This window comes from Arachis hypogaea, chromosome 20 (assembly GCF_003086295.3).
Source record: "Arachis hypogaea cultivar Tifrunner chromosome 20, arahy.Tifrunner.gnm2.J5K5, whole genome shotgun sequence".
Taxonomy (NCBI): Eukaryota; Viridiplantae; Streptophyta; class Magnoliopsida; order Fabales; family Fabaceae; genus Arachis; species Arachis hypogaea.
Window position 1 is genome coordinate 63,948,698 of NC_092055.1, and position 18,585 is coordinate 63,967,282.

The window sequence follows — 18,585 nt, forward strand, 5'->3', positions numbered from 1 at the left end:
TCTTCTTCAGAGGAAGCTTCCTTAGTACTGCCTGTTGCTGCTTGCATTCCAGACAGACTCTGAGAAATCATATTGACTTGTTGAGTCAATATTTTATTCTGAGCCAATATGGCATTCAGAGTATCAATCTCAAGAACTCTCTTCTTCTGAGTTGTCCCATTATTCACAGGATTCCTTTCAGAGGTGTACATGAATTGGTTATTTGCAATCATTTCAATGAGTTCTTGAGCTTCTGCAGGCGTTTTCTTCAGATGAAGAGATCCTCCAGCAGAGCTATCCAATGACATCTTGGATAGTTCAGACAGACCATCATAGAAGATTCCTATGATGCTCCATTCTGAAAGCATGTCAGAAGGGCACCTTCTGATCAATTGCTTGTATCTCTCCCAAGCTTCATAGAGGGACTCACCATCCTTCTGTCTAAAGGTTTGGACTTCCACTCTAAGCTTACTCAATTTTTGAGGTGGAAAGAACTTTGCCAAGAAGGCATTGACTAGCTTTTCCCAAGAGTTCAGGCTTTCCTTAGGTTGTGAATCCAACCATGTTCTAGCTCTGTCTCTTACAGCAAAAGGAAAGAGCATAAGTCTGTAAACTTCAGGGTCAATCCCATTGGTCTTGACAGTGTCACAGATTTGTAAGAACTCAGCTAAGAACTGATGAGGATATTCCAATGGAAGTCCATGAAACTTGCAATTCTGTTGCATTAGAGAAACTAATTGGGGCTTAAGCTCAAAGTTGTTTGCTCCAATGGCAGGGATAGAGATGCTTCTCCTATAGAAATCAGGAGTAGGTGCAGTAAAGTCACCAAGCACCTTCCTTGCATTGTTGGCATTGTTGTTGCTTTCGGCTGCCATAGTTTTTTCTTCTTTGAAGAGTTCTGTTAGGCCCTCTAAAGAGAGATGTTCTTTATCTTCTCTTAGCTTTCTCTTCAAGGTCCTTTCAGGTTCAGGATCAGCTTGAACAAGTATTCTTTTATCTTTGTTCCTGCTCATATGAAAGAGAAGAGAACAAGAAAGTAGAGAATCCTCTATGTCACAGTATAGAGATTCCTTGAGGTGTCAGAGGAAAAGAAGAATAGAAGGAGGAGGTGGAGAAGAGGGAATTCGAACTTATCAAGAGGGACAGAGTTCGAATTGCACCTTGATGAGGAATCTTAGTCCTTTAAATAGAAGGATGTGAGAAGAGGGGAAGAAATTTTCGAAATTAAAATAAAAGATTTTGAAATAATTAAAAGAAATTTTGAAAAAGTGATTGATGATTTTCGAAAACTAAAATTGGGAAAGAAATTAAGTGATTTTTGAAAAAGATTTTGAAATCAGAAATTAAAAAGATATGATTGAAAATTAATTTTGAAAAAGGGTGTGATTGAAAAGATATGATTGAGAAGATATGATTGAAAATCAAATTAAAAAGAGAAAATTTTAAAACTAAAGTTGATTACTTGACTAACAAGAAATTAAAAGATATGATTCTAAAATTTAAAATTTGATCTTTTCTTAATAGGCAAGTAACAACTTGAAAATTTTTGAAGTAAATCTTGAATTGAAGCAAGGATTTTTGAAAATAGTAAAAATAAATATAAAATGGAAAGAAATTGATTTTGAAAGAGATATGACTGAAAAGATATGATTTGAAAAATATTTGATTTTGAAAAATTATGAAAACTTGAAAAAAATGTGAATTAAAAACAAAATCTTCCCTCTAGTGTCATCTTGGCGTTTAACGCCCAAATCTCTACCTTTTTGGGCGTTAAACGCCCAGCCAGGTACCTTGGCTGGCGTTTAAACGCCAGTTTTCCTTCTTCACTAGGCGTTTTGAACGCCCATCTTTTTCTGTTTGATTCCTCTGCTGAATGTTCTGAATGTTCAATTCTCTGTATTATTGACTTGAAAAGACATAGTTTTAAAAAATATTTTTGAATTTTTGATGATGGGAATCAATAAAAATGCAACTAAAATCAAATAAACAATGCATGTAAGACACCAAACTTAAAAGTTTGTATACTAAGGACTATAACAATGTAAAAATGTATGTAAGAAACAACAAAACATACAAAACAAGAGAATTTGAAGACCAGAGCAATGAAATCATCAAGAACAACTTGAAGATCAATGAAGAACAATATGTATAAATTTTCGAAAATTAGAAGGATAAAGACATGCAATTGACACCAAACTTAAAAATTGACACTAGACTCAAACAAGAAACATAAAATATTTTTGATTTTTATGATTTTATAATTTTTTTTTGTGATTTTTTTCGAAACTTATATGGAAAAGAAAATAAAGAGAATCAAAACTTTTAATAAGAATTCCAGGAATCATTGCAATGCTAGTCTAAGACTCCGGTGCAGGAATTAAACATGGCTTACTAGCCAGCCAAGCTTTCAATGAAAGCTCCGGTCCAAAACACTAGACATGGCCAATGGCCAGCCAAGCTTTAGCAGATCATTGCTTTCAACAGCAAAATTGATAGAAATCAACAAGCTCTTGTGATGATAAGTTGAAACCTCGGTCCAAAAGATTAGACATGGCTTCTCAGCCAGCCAGACTTCAACAAATCATCATGAAACTCTAGAATTCATTCTTAAAAACTCTGAAGAACAAAATAGAAAATCCTTTTGTACTTTTTGAAAATTTTTTTCGAAAAATAAAAAGGAAAAGTACCTAATCTAAGCAACAAGATGACCCGTCAGTTGTCCAAACTCGAACAATCCCCGGCAACGGCACCAAAAACTTGGTGCACAAAATTGTGATCATCAACAACGGCGCCAAAGGACTTGGAGCTCTCAAACGTGAATCACACTTTGTCACAATTCCGCACAACTAACCAGCAAGTGCACTGGGTCGTCCAAGTAATAAACCTTACGTGAGTAAGGGTCGATCCCACGGAGATTGTCGGCTTGAAGCAAGCTATGGTCATCTTGTAAATCTCAGTCAGGCGGATTCAAATGGTTATGGAGTTTAAGGTGATGAAAATAAACATAAAATAAAGATAGAGATACTTATGTAATTCATTGGTGGATTTCAGATAAGCGTATGAAGATGCTTTGTTCCCCTTGAACCTCTGCTTTCCTATTGCCTTCTTCCAATCATTCATACTCCTTTCCATGGCAAGCTTTATGTTGGGCATCACCGTTGTCAATGGCTACATCCCGTCCTCTCAGTGAAAATGGTCCTGATGCTCTGTCACAACATCGGCTAATCAGCGGTCGGTTCTCGATCATGTCGGAATAGGATCCATTGATCCTTTTGCATCTGTCACACGCCCCACAATCGCGAGTTTGAAGCTCGTGACAGTCATCCCTTCCCAGATCCTACTCAGAATACCACAGACAAGGTTTAGACGTTTCGGATCTCAGGAATGGCTGCCATTAATTCTAGCCTATACCACGAAGGTTCCAATCTTAGATTAGAAACCCAAGAGATACGCATTCAAGCCATTGCTAGTAGAACAGAGGTGGTTGATAGGCACATGTTCATAGGTGAGAATGATGATGAGTGTCACGGATCATCACATTCATCAAGTTGAAGAACGAATGAATATCTTGGAGAAGAAATAGACTTGAGTTGAAAAGAAAAAAAATAGTACTTGTATTAATTCATGAAGAACAGCAGAGCTCCACACCTTAATCTATGGTGTGTAGAAACTCCACCGTTGAGAATACATAAGAACAAGGTCCAGGCATGGCCGTGAGGCCAGCCTCAAACGTGTCTAAGATAGCATAAGACTTATCAAAGATCAAAAGTATATCCAGTGTATCAAAATACAATAGCAAAAGGTCCTATTTATAGAGAACTAGTAGCCTAGGGTTTACAGAAATCAGTAATTAATGCAGAAATCTTCTTCCAGACCCACTTGGTGTGTGCTTGGGCTGAGCATTGAAGCTTTCATGTGTAGAGACTTCTCTTGGAGTTAAACGCCAGCTTTTGTGCCAGTTTTGGAGTTAAACGCCAGAATTCTTGAGCTGACTTGGAACGCCTGTTTGGGCCATCAAATCTCGGGCAAAGTATGGACTATTATATATTACTGGAAAGCCTAGGATGTCTACTTTCCAACGAAATTGAGAGCGCGCCAATTGGGCTTCTGTAGCTCCAGAAAATCCACTTTGAGTGTAGGGAGGTCAGAATCCAACAGCATCTGCAGTCCTTTTTCAGCCTCTGAATCAGATTTTTGCTCAGGTCCCTCAATTTCAGCCAGAAAATACCTGAAATCACAGAAAAACACACAAACTCATAGTAAAGTCCAGAAATATGATTTTTAAATAAAAACTAATAAAAATATAATAAAAACTAATTAAAATCTACTAAAAACATACTAAAAACAATGCCAAAAAGCGTATAAATTATCCGCTCATCAATAGCTGTACCTGGTATTTTTCATCCGAGACGAGAAATCCGACAGTTTATTAGCCGTGCAGAAACCATAGAGGACCATTTTCACTGAGAGGATCTTACAACTTGCCATGGAAGGAAGTAACGCATGGTTGGAAGAAGGCAATAGGAAAGCAGAGGTTCAGAAGCAACAAAGCATCTCCATACGCTTATCTGAAATTCCCACCAGTGAATTACATAAGTAACTTTATTTTATTTTATGTTTTATTTATATTTTAATTATCAAAACCTCATAACCATTTGAGTCCGCCTGACTGAGATTTACAAGATGACCATAGCTTGCTTCAAGCCGACAATCTCCGTAGGATCGACCCTTACTCACGTAAGGTTTATTACTTAGACGATCTAGTGCACTTGCTGGTTAGTTGTGCGGAGATGTGAAAAGTGTGAATCACGATTTCCGTGCACCAAGTTTTTTGCGCCGTTGCCGGGGATTGTTTGAGTTTGGACAACTGACGGTTCATCTTGTTGCTCAGATTAGGTAATTTTATTTTATTTTTGAGCTTTTTATTTTCGAAAAATTCAAAAAAAAATTAATTAAATATATACAATATTTTATTTTGTTCTTCAGAATTTTTAAGAATGAATTCTAGAGTTTCATCAGGATCTGTTGAAGCCTGGCTGGCTGTCAAGCCATGTCTAATTTTTTGGACCAAGGCTTCCACTTATCAATGGAGGAGCCTTTTGATTCTCATCAATTTAGCTGTTGTATGTAATGCTTTGCTGAAGCTTGGCTGGCCATTTGGCCATGTATAATCTTTTGGACCGAAGATTTCACGTAAAGCTTAGCTGGCTATTTAGCCATATCTAAATTTTTGGACCGAAGCTTTAGACTAACATTGCATGATTCCTGGAATTCTTATTAAAAATTTTGAATTTCTCTATTTTCTTTTCCAAAATAATTTTCGAAAAATTACAAAAAAAAATTTAATAAAATCATAAAAACCAAAAATATTTTGTGTTTCTTGTTTGAGTCTAATGTCAAATTTTAAGTTTGGTGTCAATTGCATGCTTTAATCTTCCTAAAATTTTCAAAAATTCATGCATGTGTTCTTCATTGATCTTCAAGTTGTTCTTAATGATTTTCTTGGTTTGATCTTTAATTTTTCTTGTTTTGTGTCTTTTCTTGTTTTCCATATGCATTTTTGAATTATTAGTGTCTATAGTTTAACAATTTTTAAGTTTGGTATCTTGCATGTTTTTCTTTTCTTAAAAATTTTCAAAGATATGTTCTTGATGTTCATCATGATCTTCAAAGTGTTCTTGGTGTTCATCTTAACATCCAAAGTGTTCTTGCATGCATTATTGTTTTGATCTTAAATTTTTATGTTTTGTGTCATTTTTATGTTTTTCTCTCTCCTCATTAAAAATCAAAAATAAAAAAATATATCTTTTCCTTATTTTGCTCATAATTTTTGAAATTTTAGATTGATTTAGTCATAAAGTTTTAAAATATAGTTGTTTCTTGTTAGTCAAGTCAAAATTTCAATTTAAAATTTCTATCTTTTTCAAATCTTTTTCAAAAATCAAATCTTTTTCATTTTTTTATATTTTCGAAAACTTAAAAAATTTGATTTCAAAATCTTTTTCTTACTTTTATATCATAATTAATGTTAACAATTAATATTTAGATTCAAAAATTTTCAAGTTGTTACTTGCCTATTAAGAAAGGATCAATGTTTAAATTCTAGAATCATATCTTTTAGTTTCTTGTTAGTCAAGTAATCAACTTTAATTTTCAAAATCAAATCTTTTTAATTTCCTTTTCAAATATTTTTCAAAATAACTTTCAATCATATCTCTTTCAAAACCTCCTAACTACTTCTCTCTCTCATTAATTTCGAAAATCAAATAGTAAGAAAAGAAATAAAATAAAATTAGAATTTAAAGAAATTAATTTAAAATAAAAATTTTCAAAAATCTTTTTAAGTAATCAATTTATTTAATTTTCAATTAATTTCATTTTATTTCTCTTTTTAAATTTCGAATACTAACCAATAATTAAAATAAAAACAAAAATATTTTCCTTTTATTTTAATTTAAAATTCAAATTCTCTCTCTCTCTCATCTCTTTCTATTTATTTGTTTATTTACTAACACTTCTCTTCTTCTTATAATTCGAACCCTCTCTCCCTCTCTGTATTCGAATTCTTCATCTTCTCTCTTCTTCATTCTACTCTTCTATTCTTCTACTCACATAAAGGAATCTCTATACTGTAACATAGAGGATTCCTATTCTTTTCTGTTCTCTTCTTTTCATATGAGTAGGAGCAAGGATAAGAACATTCTTGTTGAAGTTGATCCGGAACCTGAAAGGACTCTAAAGAGAAAGCTAAGAGAAGCTAAGGCACAACACTCTGGAGAGGACCTGACAGAATTTTTTGAAAAAGAAGAAGAGATGGCCAAACCCAACAACAATGGTGGAGATGCAAGGAAGATGCTTGGTGACTTTATTGCACCCTCTTATGACTTCTGTGGAAGGAGCATCTCAATTTCTGCAATTGGAGCAAACAACTTTGAACTTAAGGCTCAATTAGTTTCTCTAATGCAGTAGAATTGCAAGTTTCATGGACTTCCATTAGAAGATCCTCATCAGTTCTTAGCTGAATTCTTGCAAATCTGTGACACTGTTAAGACCAATGGGGTTAATCCTGAGGTCTACAGACTTATACTTTTCCCCTTTGCTGTAAGAGACAGAGCTAGGATATGGTTGGACTCACAACCTAAAGACAGCCTGAACTCTTGGGAAAAGTTGGTCAATGCTTTCTTGGCCAAATTCTTTTCACCTCAAAAATTGAGCAAGCTTAGAGTGGAAGTCTAAACCTTCAGGCAGAAGGAAGGTGAATCCCTCTATGAAGCTTGGGAAAGATACAAGCAATTGATCAGAAGGTGTCCTTCTGACATGTTTTCAGAATGGAGCATCATATGTATATTTTATGATGGTCTGTCTGAATTGTCTAAGATGTCATTGGACCACTCTGCTGGAGAATCTCTTCATCTGAAGAAAACGACTGCAGAAGCCCAGGAACTCATTGAAATTGTTGCAAATAACCAGTTTATGTACACTTCTGGAAGGAATCCTGTGAATAATGGGACAACTCAGAAGAAAGGAGTTCTTGATATTGATACTCTAAATACAATATTGGCTCAGAATAAAATATTGACTCAGTAAGTCAATATGATTTCTCAAAGTCTGTCTAGAATGCAAGCTGCATCAGGCAGTACTAAGGAAGCTTCCTCTGAAGAAGAAGCCTATGACCCTGAAAACCCTGGAATGGAAGAAGTGAATTACATGGGAGATTCCTATGGGAACACTTACAATACTTCATGGAAGAATCATCCTAATCTCTCATGGAAGGATCAACAGAAGCCTAATCAAGGCTTCAATAATAATAATGGTGGAAGAAACAGGTATGGCAATAGCAAACCTTTTTCATCATCTTCTCAGCAATAGACAGAGAATTCTAAGCAGAGCCATTCTGACTTAGCAACCATAGTCTCTAATCTATCTAAGACCACTCTAAATTTCATGAATGAAACAAGGTCCTCAATTAGAAATTTGGAGGCACAAGTAGGTCAGCTGAGTAAGAAAGTTACTGAACTCCCTCCCAGTACTCTCCCAAGCAATACAGAAGAGAATCCAAAAAGAGAGTGTAAGGCCATAAACACATCCCACATGGCCGAACCTGTAGAGGGGTGGAAGGCAGTGATTTCCAGTGAGGAAGACCTCAATGGACGTTCACTGGCCTCCAAGGAGTTCCCTAATGAGGAACCAAAGGAATCTGAGGCTCATATAGAGACCATAGAGATTCCACTGAACTTACTGTTGCCAGTCATGTGCTCTGATGAGTATTCTTCCTCTGAAGAGGATGAAGATATTATTAAAGAGCAAGTTGCTCAGTATCTAGGAGCAATCATGAAGCTGAATGCCAAGTTATTTGGTAATGAGACTTGGGAGGATGAACCTCCATTGCTCATCAAGGAACTGAATGATCTGGTTCAACTGAAATTACCTCAAAAGAAATAGGATCCTCGAAAATTCTTAATACCTTGTACCATAGGCACCATGACCTTCAAAAAGGCTCTGTGTGACCTTGGGTCAAGTATAAACCTCATGCCACTCTCTGTAATGGAGAAACTAGGGATCATTGAGGTACAAGCTGCTAAAATCTCACTAGAGATGGCAGACAATTCAAGGAAATAGGCTTATGGACTTGTAGAGGATGTCTTAGTAAAGATTGAAGACTTGTACATCCCTGCTGACTTCATAATCCTAGACACTGGGATGGATGAAGATGAATCCATCATCCATGGAAGACCCTTCCTAGCCACAACAAGAGCTATGATTGATGTGGACAGAGGAGAGTTAGTCCTTCAATTGAATAAGGACTACCTTGTGTTTAAGGCTCAAAGGTCTTTTTCTGTAACCATGGAGAGGAAGCATGAAAAGCTTCTCTAAATACAGAGTCAAACAAAGCCCCCATACTCAACTTCTAAGTTTGGTGTTAGGAGGCCAACATCAAGCTCTGAGTCTCTGTGAAGCTCTCTAAGAGCTCATTGTCAAGCTATTGACATTAAAGAAGTGCTTATTGGGAGGCAACTAATGAGCGAATAATTTATACACTTTTTGGCATTGTTTTTAGTATGTTTTTAGTAGAATCTAGTTACTTTTAGGGATGTTTTCATTAGTTTTTATGTTAAATTCACATTTCTAGACTTCACTATGATTTTGTGTGTTTTTCTGTGATTTCAGGTATTTTCTGGCTAAAATTGAGGGACTTGAGCAAAAATCAGATTCAGAGGTTGAAGAAAGACTGCTGATGCTGTTGGATTCTGACCTCCCTGCACTCAAAATGGATTTTCTGGAGCTACAGAACTCAAACTGGCGCGCTTCATATTGCATTGTAAAGTAGACATCTAGGGCTTTCCAGCAATATATAAAAGTCCATACTTTGCCCAAGTTTAGACGACGCAAACTGGCATTCAACGCCAGCTCTCTGCCCAATTCTATCGTCCAGCGCCAGAAACAAGTTGCAAAGTGGAGTTCAACGCCCAAACTGGCACAAAAGCTGGCGTTCAACTCCAAGAATGACCTCTCCACGTGTAGACTTCAAGCTCAGCCCAAGCACACACCAAGTGGGCCCCGGAAGTGGATTTATGCATCAATTACTTACTTCTGTAAACCCTAGTGACTAGTTTATTATAAATAGAACTTTTTATCATTGTATTCGGACTCTTGGTTACTCCGGTTCCCCTCTGGGGCCGAGACCAATGAACTCGATTATCACTTATGTATTTTCAACGGTAGAGTTTCTGCACTCCATAGATTAAGGTGTGGAGCTCTGCTGTTCCTCAAGGATTAATGCAAAGTACTACTGTTTTCTATTCAATTCAACTTATTCAGTTTCTAAGATATTCATTCGCACTTGAACCTGAATGTGATGAACGTGACAATCATCATCACTCCCTATGAACGCGTGCCTGACAACCACTTCCGTTCTACATTAGGTTGAATGAGTATCTCTTAGATCTCTTAATCAGAATCTTCGTGGTATAAGCTAGATTGATGGCGGCATTCATGAGAGTCCGGAAAGTCTAAACCTTGTCTGTGGTATTCCGACTAGGACTCTGGGATTGAATGACTGTGACAAACTCCAAACTAGCGAGTGCTGGGCGTAGTGACAGACGCAAAAGGATAGTAAATTCTATTCCAGTATGATCGAGAACCTCCAAGATGATTAGCCATGGAGTGACAGCGCATCGGACCATTTTCACAGAGAGGAATAGGATGCAACCAACGACAAAGGTGATGCCTCCAGACGATTAGCCGTGCTGTGACAGAGCATTTGGACCATTTTCCCGAGAGGATTGAAAGTAGCCATTGGCACCGGTGACATCCTTACATAAAGCCAGCCATAGAAAGGAGTAAGACGGATTGGATGAAGACAGCAGGAAAGCAAAGGTTCAGAGGAATGAATGCATCTCCATACGCTTATCTGAAATTCTCACCAATGATTTACATAAGTATTTCTATCCTTATTTTAGTATTAATTTCAAAAACTCCATAACTATTTCATATCCGCCTGACTGAGATTTACAAGGTGACCATAGCTTGCTTCATACCAACAATCTCCGTGGGATCGACCCTTACTCACGTAAGGTTTATTACTTGGAAGACCCAGTGCACTTGCTGGTTAGTTATGCGAAGTTGTGAAGATATGTTTAGACCATGGTTTTGTGCATCCGTTTTTGGTGCCATCGCCAGGGAATCAATTTCGAACAATAATTCACAACCTGAGTGACAATTTCGCATATCAAGTTTTTGGCGCTGTTGCCGGGGATTGTTCGAGTTTGAACAACTGACGGTTCATCTTGTTGCTCAGATTAGGTAATTTTCTGTTTGTTTTATTTTCAAAATTTTCAAAAAAATCTTTCAAAAAAATTTTTCTCCTTTGTTTTCGAAAAAATTTTAAAAATAAATGTTTTCAAAAAATATTTTTCTTCAGACTTTTTAAGAATGAATTCTAGTGTTTCATGATGATTTGTTGAATCCTGGCTGGCTGTAAGCCATGTCTAATCTTTTGGACTGGGGTTTCAACTTATCATCACAAGAGCTTGTTGATTCTCACACACTTAGTTGTTCTATACATGGAAGGTATCAACAGCATACTAAAGCTTGGCTGGCTATTAAGCCATGCCTGACTCTTTGATTGGAGCTTTAGACTAAAGAGCATAAGATTCCTGGAATTCATATTAAAAATTTTGGAATCCTTATTTTTCTTTTTCAAAATGATTTTCAAAAAATTAAAAGAAAATACAAAAAATTAGAAAATCATAAAAAATCAAAAAAATATTTCATGTTTCTTGTTTGAGTCTTGAGTCAAGTTGAAAGTTTGGTGTCAATTGCATATTCATCTTGCATTTTTCGAAAATTCATGCATTCATAGTGTTCTTCATGATCTTCAAGTTGTTCTTGGTAAGTCTTCTTGTTTGATCTTGATGTTTTCATGTTTTGTGTCTTTTCTTGTTTTTCATATGCATTCTTGCATTCATAGAGTCTAAGCATTAAAGAATTCTAAGTTTGGTGTCTTGCATGTTTTCTTTGCATAAAAAATTTTTCAAAAATGTGTTTTAGATGTTCATCATGATCTTCATAGTGTTCTTGGTGTTCATCTTGACATTCATAAGCATTCTTGCATGCATTCATTGTTTTGATCCATAACTTTCATGCATTGCATCATTTTTCTTGTTTTTCTCTCTCATCATAAAAATTCAAAAATCAAAAAAATATCTTTCCCTTTTTTTCTCTTAAAATTTCGAAAATTAGATTTGACTTTTTCAAAAATTTTTAAAATCTAGTTGTTTTTATGAGTCAAATCAAATTTTTAATTTAAAAAAAATCTTATCTTTTTCAAAATCTTTTTCAAAAATCAAATCTTTTTTTCAATTTTTTTAGTTATTTTCGAAAATTTCAAAAATCTTTTTCTTAATTTTACATCATATTTTCGAAAATAACATCATCAATTAATGTTTTGATTCAAAAAATTTCAAGTTTATTACTTACTTGTTAAGAAAGATTCAAACTTTAAGTTCTAGAATCATATCTTGTGATTTCTTGTGAATCAAGTCATTAATTGAGATTTTTAAAAATCAAATCTTTTTCAAAAACTAATTTCTATCATATCTTTTCAAAAATATCTTCTTATATTACCTTTTTCAAGAAAGTGATTGCAAAATATCTTTTCTAACTTCCTAACTTATCTTTTCAAAAATTTGTTTCAACTAACTAACTAACTTTTTGTTTATTTCTTATCTTTTTCAAAACCACCTAACTAACTCTCTCTCTCTCTAATTTTCGAAAATATCTCCCTCTTTTTCAAAAATTCTTTTTAATTAATTAATTATTTTAACTTTTGATTTTAAACTTTTCAAAAAAATTACTAACCTTTTTCAAAAATTATTTTCGAAAATCCTCTCCCTCTCTCATCTTATTCTATTTATTTATTCATCTACTAACATCTCTTCCTCACATCACTCACCAAATTCGAACCCCCTCTTCTATCTGTGTTCGAATTTTTTCTTTTTTTCTTCTTCTACTAATAATAAGGAACCTCTTTACTGTGACATAGAGGATTCCTCTTATTTTCTTTTTCTCTTCTCTTTCTTATGAGCAGGGACAAAGAAAAAGGTATTCTTGTTGAAGCTGATCCAGAACCTGAAAGAACTCTGAAGAGGAAACTAAGAGAAGCTAAATTACAACAAACCAGAGACAACCTTATTGAAAATTTCGAACAAGTAAAGGAGATGGCAGCCGAACCCAACAACAATAATGCAAGGAGAATGCTTGGTGACTTTACTGCACCTAATTCCAATTTACATGGAAGAAGCATCTCCATTCCTGCCATTGGAGCAAACAATTTTGAGCTGAAACCTCAGCTAGTTTCTCTGATGCAGCAGAACTGCAAGTTCCATGGACTTCCATATGAAGATCCTTTTCAGTTCTTAACTGAATTCTTGCAGATATGTGATACTGTTAAGACTAATGGAGTAGATCCTGAAGTCTACAGGCTCATGCTTTTCCCTTTTACTGTAAGAGACAGAGCTAGAGTATGGTTGGACTCTCAACCTAAGGATAGCCTGAACTCTTGGGATAAGCTGGTCAAGGCTTTCTTAGCCAAGTTCTTTCCTCCTCAAAAGCTGAGCAAGCTTAGAGCTGATGTTCAAACCTTCAGACAGAAAGAAGGTGAATCCCTCTATAAAGCTTGGGAAAGATACAAGCAGCTGACCAAAAAGTGTCCTTCTGACATGCTTTCAGAATGGACCATCCTGGATATATTCTATGATGGTTTATCTGAGCTATCAAAGATGTCATTGGATACTTCTGCAGGTGGATCCATTCACCTAAAGAAAACGCCTGCAGAAGCTCAAGAACTCATTGACATGGTTGCTAACAACCAGTTCATGTACACTTCTGAGAGGAATCCTGTGAGTAATGGGACGCCTATGAAGAAGGGAGTTCTTGAAATTGATACTCTGAATGCCATACTGGCTCAGAATAAAATATTGACTCAGCAAGTCAATATGATTTCTCAGAGTCTGAATGGAATGCAAGCTGCATCCAACAGTACTCAAGAGGCATCTTCTGAAGAAGAAGCTTATGATCCTGAGAACCCTGCAATAGCAGAGGTAAATTACATGGGTGAACCATATGGAAACACCTATAATCCATCATGGAGAAATCATCCAAATCTCTCATGGAAGGATCAAAGGCCTCAACAAGGCTTTAATAATGGTGGAAGAAACAGGTTTAGCAATAGCAAGCCTTTTCCATCATCCACTCAGCAATAGACAGAGAACTCTGAACAAAGTACCTCTAATTTAGCAAACTTAGTCTCTGATCTATCCAAGGCCACTGCAAGTTTCATGAATGAAACAAGGTCTTCAATTAGAAATTTGGAAGCACAAGTGGGCCAGTTGAGTAAAAGGATCACTGAAATCCCTCCTAGTACTCTCCCAAGCAATACAGAAGAAAATCCAAAAGGAGAGTGCAAGGCCATTGAATTAATCACCATGGCCGAACCTGTGAAGGAAGGAGAGGACGTAAATCCCAAGGAGGAAGACCTCCTGGGACGTCCAGTGATCAATAAGGAGCTTCCCTCTGAGGAACCAAAGGAATCTGAGACTTATCTAGAGACCATAGAGATTCCATTAAACCTCCTTATGCCATTCATGAGCTCTGATGAGCATTACTCTTCTGAAGAGAATGAGGATGTTACTGAAGAGCAAACTGCCAAGTTTCTTGGTGCAATCATGAAGCTGAATGCCAAATTATTTGGCATTGAAACTTGGGAAGATGAACCTCCCTTGTTCACCAATGAACTAAGTGATCTGGATCAACTGACATTGCCTCAGAAGAAACAGGATCCTGGAAAGTTCTTAATACCTTGTACCATAGGCACCATGATCTTTAAGGCTCTGTGTGACCTTGGTTCAGGAATAAACCTCATGCCCCTCTTTGTAATAGAGAAACTGGGAATCTATGGGGTGCAAGCTGCTAAAATCTCATTAGAGATGGCAGACAATTCAAGAAAATAGGCTTATGGACAAGTAGAGGACGTGTTAGTAAAGGTTGAAGGCCTTTACATCCCTGCTGATTTCATAGTCCTGGATACTGGAAAGGAAGAGGATGAATCCATCATCCTAGGAAGACCTTTCCTAGCCACATCAAGAGCTGTGATTGATGTGGACAGAGGAGAATTGATCCTTCAATTAAATAAGGACAACCTTGTGTTTACAACTCAAGGATCTCTCTCTGCATCCATGGAGAGGAAGCAGAAAAAGCTTCTCTCAAAGCAGAGTCAACCAAAGCCCCCACAGTCAAACTCTAAGTTTGGTGTTGGGAGGCCACAACCAAACTCTAAGTTTGGTGTCAAACCCCCATATCCAAACTCTAAGTTTGGTGTTGGGAGGTCTCAACAAAGCTCTGCACATCTGTGAGGCTCCATGAGAGCCCACTGTCAAGCTATTGACATTAAAGAAGCGCTTGTTGGGAGGCAACCCAATGTTTATTTATCTAATTTTATTTTTATTTTTCATGTTTTCTTAGGTTCATGATCATGTGGAGTCACAAAATAAACAAAAAATTTAGAAACAGAATCAAAAACAGCGGAAGAAAAATCACACCCTGGAGGAAGCACCTGCCTGGCGTTCAACGCCAGAACAGAGCATGGGTATGGCGCTGAACGCCCAAAATGGGCAGTATCTGGGCGCTGAACGCCCAAAATGGGCATCATCTGGGCGCTGAACGCCAGAATTGCACCCTGGAGAGGAGCTGGCGCTGAACGCCCAGAACAAACATGGTTCTGGCGTTCAACGCCAGAAATGGGCAACAAATGGGCATTGAACGCCCAAAATGGGCACCAACCTGGCGCTGAATGCCCAGAGTTGTGTGCAAGGACATTTTACATGCCTAATTTGGTGCAAGGTTGTAAATCCTTGAACACCTCAGGATCTGTGGACCCCACAGGATCATCTTAGGATCTGTAGACCCCACAGGATCATCTCAGGATCTGTGGACCCCACAGGATCCCCACCTACCTCCACTCACTCTCTTCTCTCTTTTCAATCATCCTCTATTCTCAATAAACACTCTTCCCCAAAACCCTTCACCACTCACATCCACCCACTCTTCCCCATAAACCTACCCAATAAACTCCACCTACCTTCAAAATTCAAATCAATTTCCCACCCAAACCCACCCATATGGCCGAACCTTAACCCCCCCTCCCTTCCCTATATAAAGCCTTCCATTCTTTCTCATTTTCACACAATACAACCCTCTCTTCTCTTCTTGGCCGAAACACACCTTCCCCCTCTGCTCTATATTTTCTTCTTCTTCTTCTTCCTATTATTCTTTCTTCTCTTGCTCAAGGGCAAGCAATATTCTAAGTTTGGTGTGGTAAAAGCATAAGCTTTTTGTTTTTCCATTACCATTGATGGCACCCAAGACCAGAGAATCCTCTAGAAAAGGGAAAGGGAAGACAAAAACTTCCACCTCCGAGTCATTGGAGATGGAAAGATTCATCTCCAAAGCTCATCAAGACCACTTCTATGATGTTGTGGCCAAGAAGAAGGTGATCCCGAGGTCCCTTTCAAACTCAAAAGAAATGAGTATCCAGAGATCCGACATGAAATTCAAAGAAGAGGTTGGGAAGTTCTAACAAATCCCATCAAACAAGTCGGCATCCTAATGGTTCAAGAGTTCTATGCCAATGCATGGATCACCAAGAACCATGATCAAAGTAAGAACCCGGATCCAAAGAACTATGTTACAATGGTTCGGGGGAAATACTTGGATTTTAGTCCGGAAAATGTGAGGTTGGCGTTTAACTTGCCTATGTTGCAAGGAGATGAACGCCCCTACACTAGAAGGGTCAACTTTAATCAAAGGTTGGACCAAGTCCTCATGGACATATGTGTGGAAGGAGCTCAATGGAAGATTGACTCTAAAGGCAAGCCGGTTCAACTAAGAAGATTAGACCTCAAGCTTGTGGCTAGAGGATGGTTGGAGTTCATCCAACGCTCCATCATCCCCACTAGCAACCGATCTGAAGTTACTGTGGATCGAGCCATCATGATCCATAGCATCATGATTGGAGAAGAAGTAGAGGTTCATGAAGTCATCTCCCTTGAACTCTACAAAATAGCCGAAAAGCCCTCTCCTGGGGCAAGGCTAGCTTTTCCTCATCTTATCTGCCATCTATGTTACTCAGCTGGAGCTTCCATAGAAGGAGACATTCACATTGAGGAAGAGAAGCCCATCACTAAGAAAAAGATGGAGCAAGCAAGAGAGCCCATTCATGGAGCTCAAGAGGCACAGGAAGCTCATCACCATGAGATCCCGGAGATGCCTCAAATGCATTTTCCTCCACAAAACTATTGGGAGCAAATCAATACCTCCCTAGGAGAATTAAGTTCCAACATGGGACAATTAAGGGTGGAACATCAAGAGCACTCCATCATCCTTCATGAAATAAGAGAAGATCAAAAAGCAATGAGGGAGGAGCAACAAAGACAAGGAAGAGACATAGAAGAGCTCAAGGACATCATTGGTTCCTCAAGAAGGAAACGCCACCATCACTAAGGTGGACTCATTCCTTGTTCTTACTTTCTCTGTTTTTCGTTTTCTCTATGTTAAGTGCTTATCTAAGTTTGTGTCTTCATTACATGATCATTAGTAGTTAGTAACTTTGTCTTAAAGTTATGAATGTCCTATGAATCCATCACCTCTCTTAAATGAAAAATGTTTTAATTCAAAAGAACAAGAAGTACATGAGTTTTGAATTTATCCTTGAACTTAGTTTAATTATATTGATGTGGTGACAATGCTTCTTGTTTTCTGAATGTATGCTTAAACAGTGCATATGTCTTTTGAAGTTGTTGTTTAAGAATGTTAAATATGTTGGCTCTTGAAAGAATGATGACAAGGAGACATGTTATTTGATAATCTAAAAAATCATAAAAATGATTCTTGAAGCAAGAAAAAGCAGCAAAGAACAAAGCTTGCAGAAAAAAAAAATAGGCGAAAAAAAATAGAAAGAAAAAGCAAGCAGAAAAAGCCAAAAGCTCTTAAAACCAAGAGGCAAGAGCAAAAAGCCAATAACCCTTAAAACCAAAAGGCAAGGGTAAATAAAGAGGATCCCAAGGCTTTGAGCATCAGTGGATAGGAGGGCCTACAGGAATAAAATCCTGGTCTAAGCGGCTAAACCAAGCTGTCCCTAACCATGTGCTTGTGGCGTGTAGGTGTCAAGTGAAAACTTGAGACTGAGCGGTTAAAGTCAAGGTCCAAAGCAAAAAAAAAGAGTGTGCTTAAGAACCCTGGACACCTCTAATTGGGGACTTTAGCAAAGCTGATTCACAATCTGAAAAGGTTCACCCAATTATGTGTCTGTGGCATTTATGTATCCGGTGGTAATACTGGAAAACAAAGTGCTTAGGGCCACGGCCAAGACTCATAAAATAGCTGTGTTCAAGAATCATCATACTGAACTAGGAGAATCAATAACACTATCTGAACTCTGAGTTCCTATAGATGCCAATCATTCTGAACCTCAATGGATAAAGTGAGATGCCAGAACTATTCAAGAGGCAAAAAGCTATAAGTCCCGCTCATTTGATTGGAGATATGTTTCATTGATAGTTTGGAATTTATAGTATATTCTCTTATTTTTATCCTATTTGATTTTCAGTTGCTTGGGGACAAGCAACAATTTAAGTTTGGTGTTGTGATGAGCGGATAATTTATACGCTTTTTGGCATTGTTTTTAGTATGTTTTTAGTAGAATCTAGTTACTTTTAGGGATGTTTTCATTAGTTTTTATGTTAAATTCACATTTCTGGACTTCACTATGAGTTTGTGTGTTTTTCTGTGATTTCAGGTATTTTCTGGCTGAAATTGAGGGACTTGAGCAAAAATCAGATAAAGAGGTTGAAGAAGGACTGCTGATGTTGTTGGATTCTAACCTCCCTGCACTCAAAATGGATTTTCTGGAGCTACAGAACTCAAAATGGCGCGCTTCCAATTGCATTGGAAAGTAGACATCCAGAGCTTTCCAGAAATATATAATAGTCCATACTTTGCCCAAGTTTGGACGACGCAAACTGGCATTCAACGCCAGCTCTCCGCCCAATT

General features: G+C 37.2%; 2 non-coding genes across 2 annotated transcripts; one reads left to right on the forward strand and one right to left on the reverse strand.

The window, feature by feature from the left end:
• The first annotated feature begins 341 nt into the window (after positions 1-341).
• Positions 342-449, forward strand: LOC112788603 (small nucleolar RNA R71). The gene has a single exon (XR_003195962.1). It is a non-coding gene; the product is annotated as a small nucleolar RNA R71 (small nucleolar RNA).
• Positions 450-7,194: 6,745 nt separating this feature from the next.
• LOC112787867 (small nucleolar RNA R71) lies at positions 7,195-7,298 on the reverse strand. Its single transcript, XR_003195254.1, has one exon. It is a non-coding gene; the product is annotated as a small nucleolar RNA R71 (small nucleolar RNA).
• Between the last annotated feature and the right edge of the window lie 11,287 nt (positions 7,299-18,585).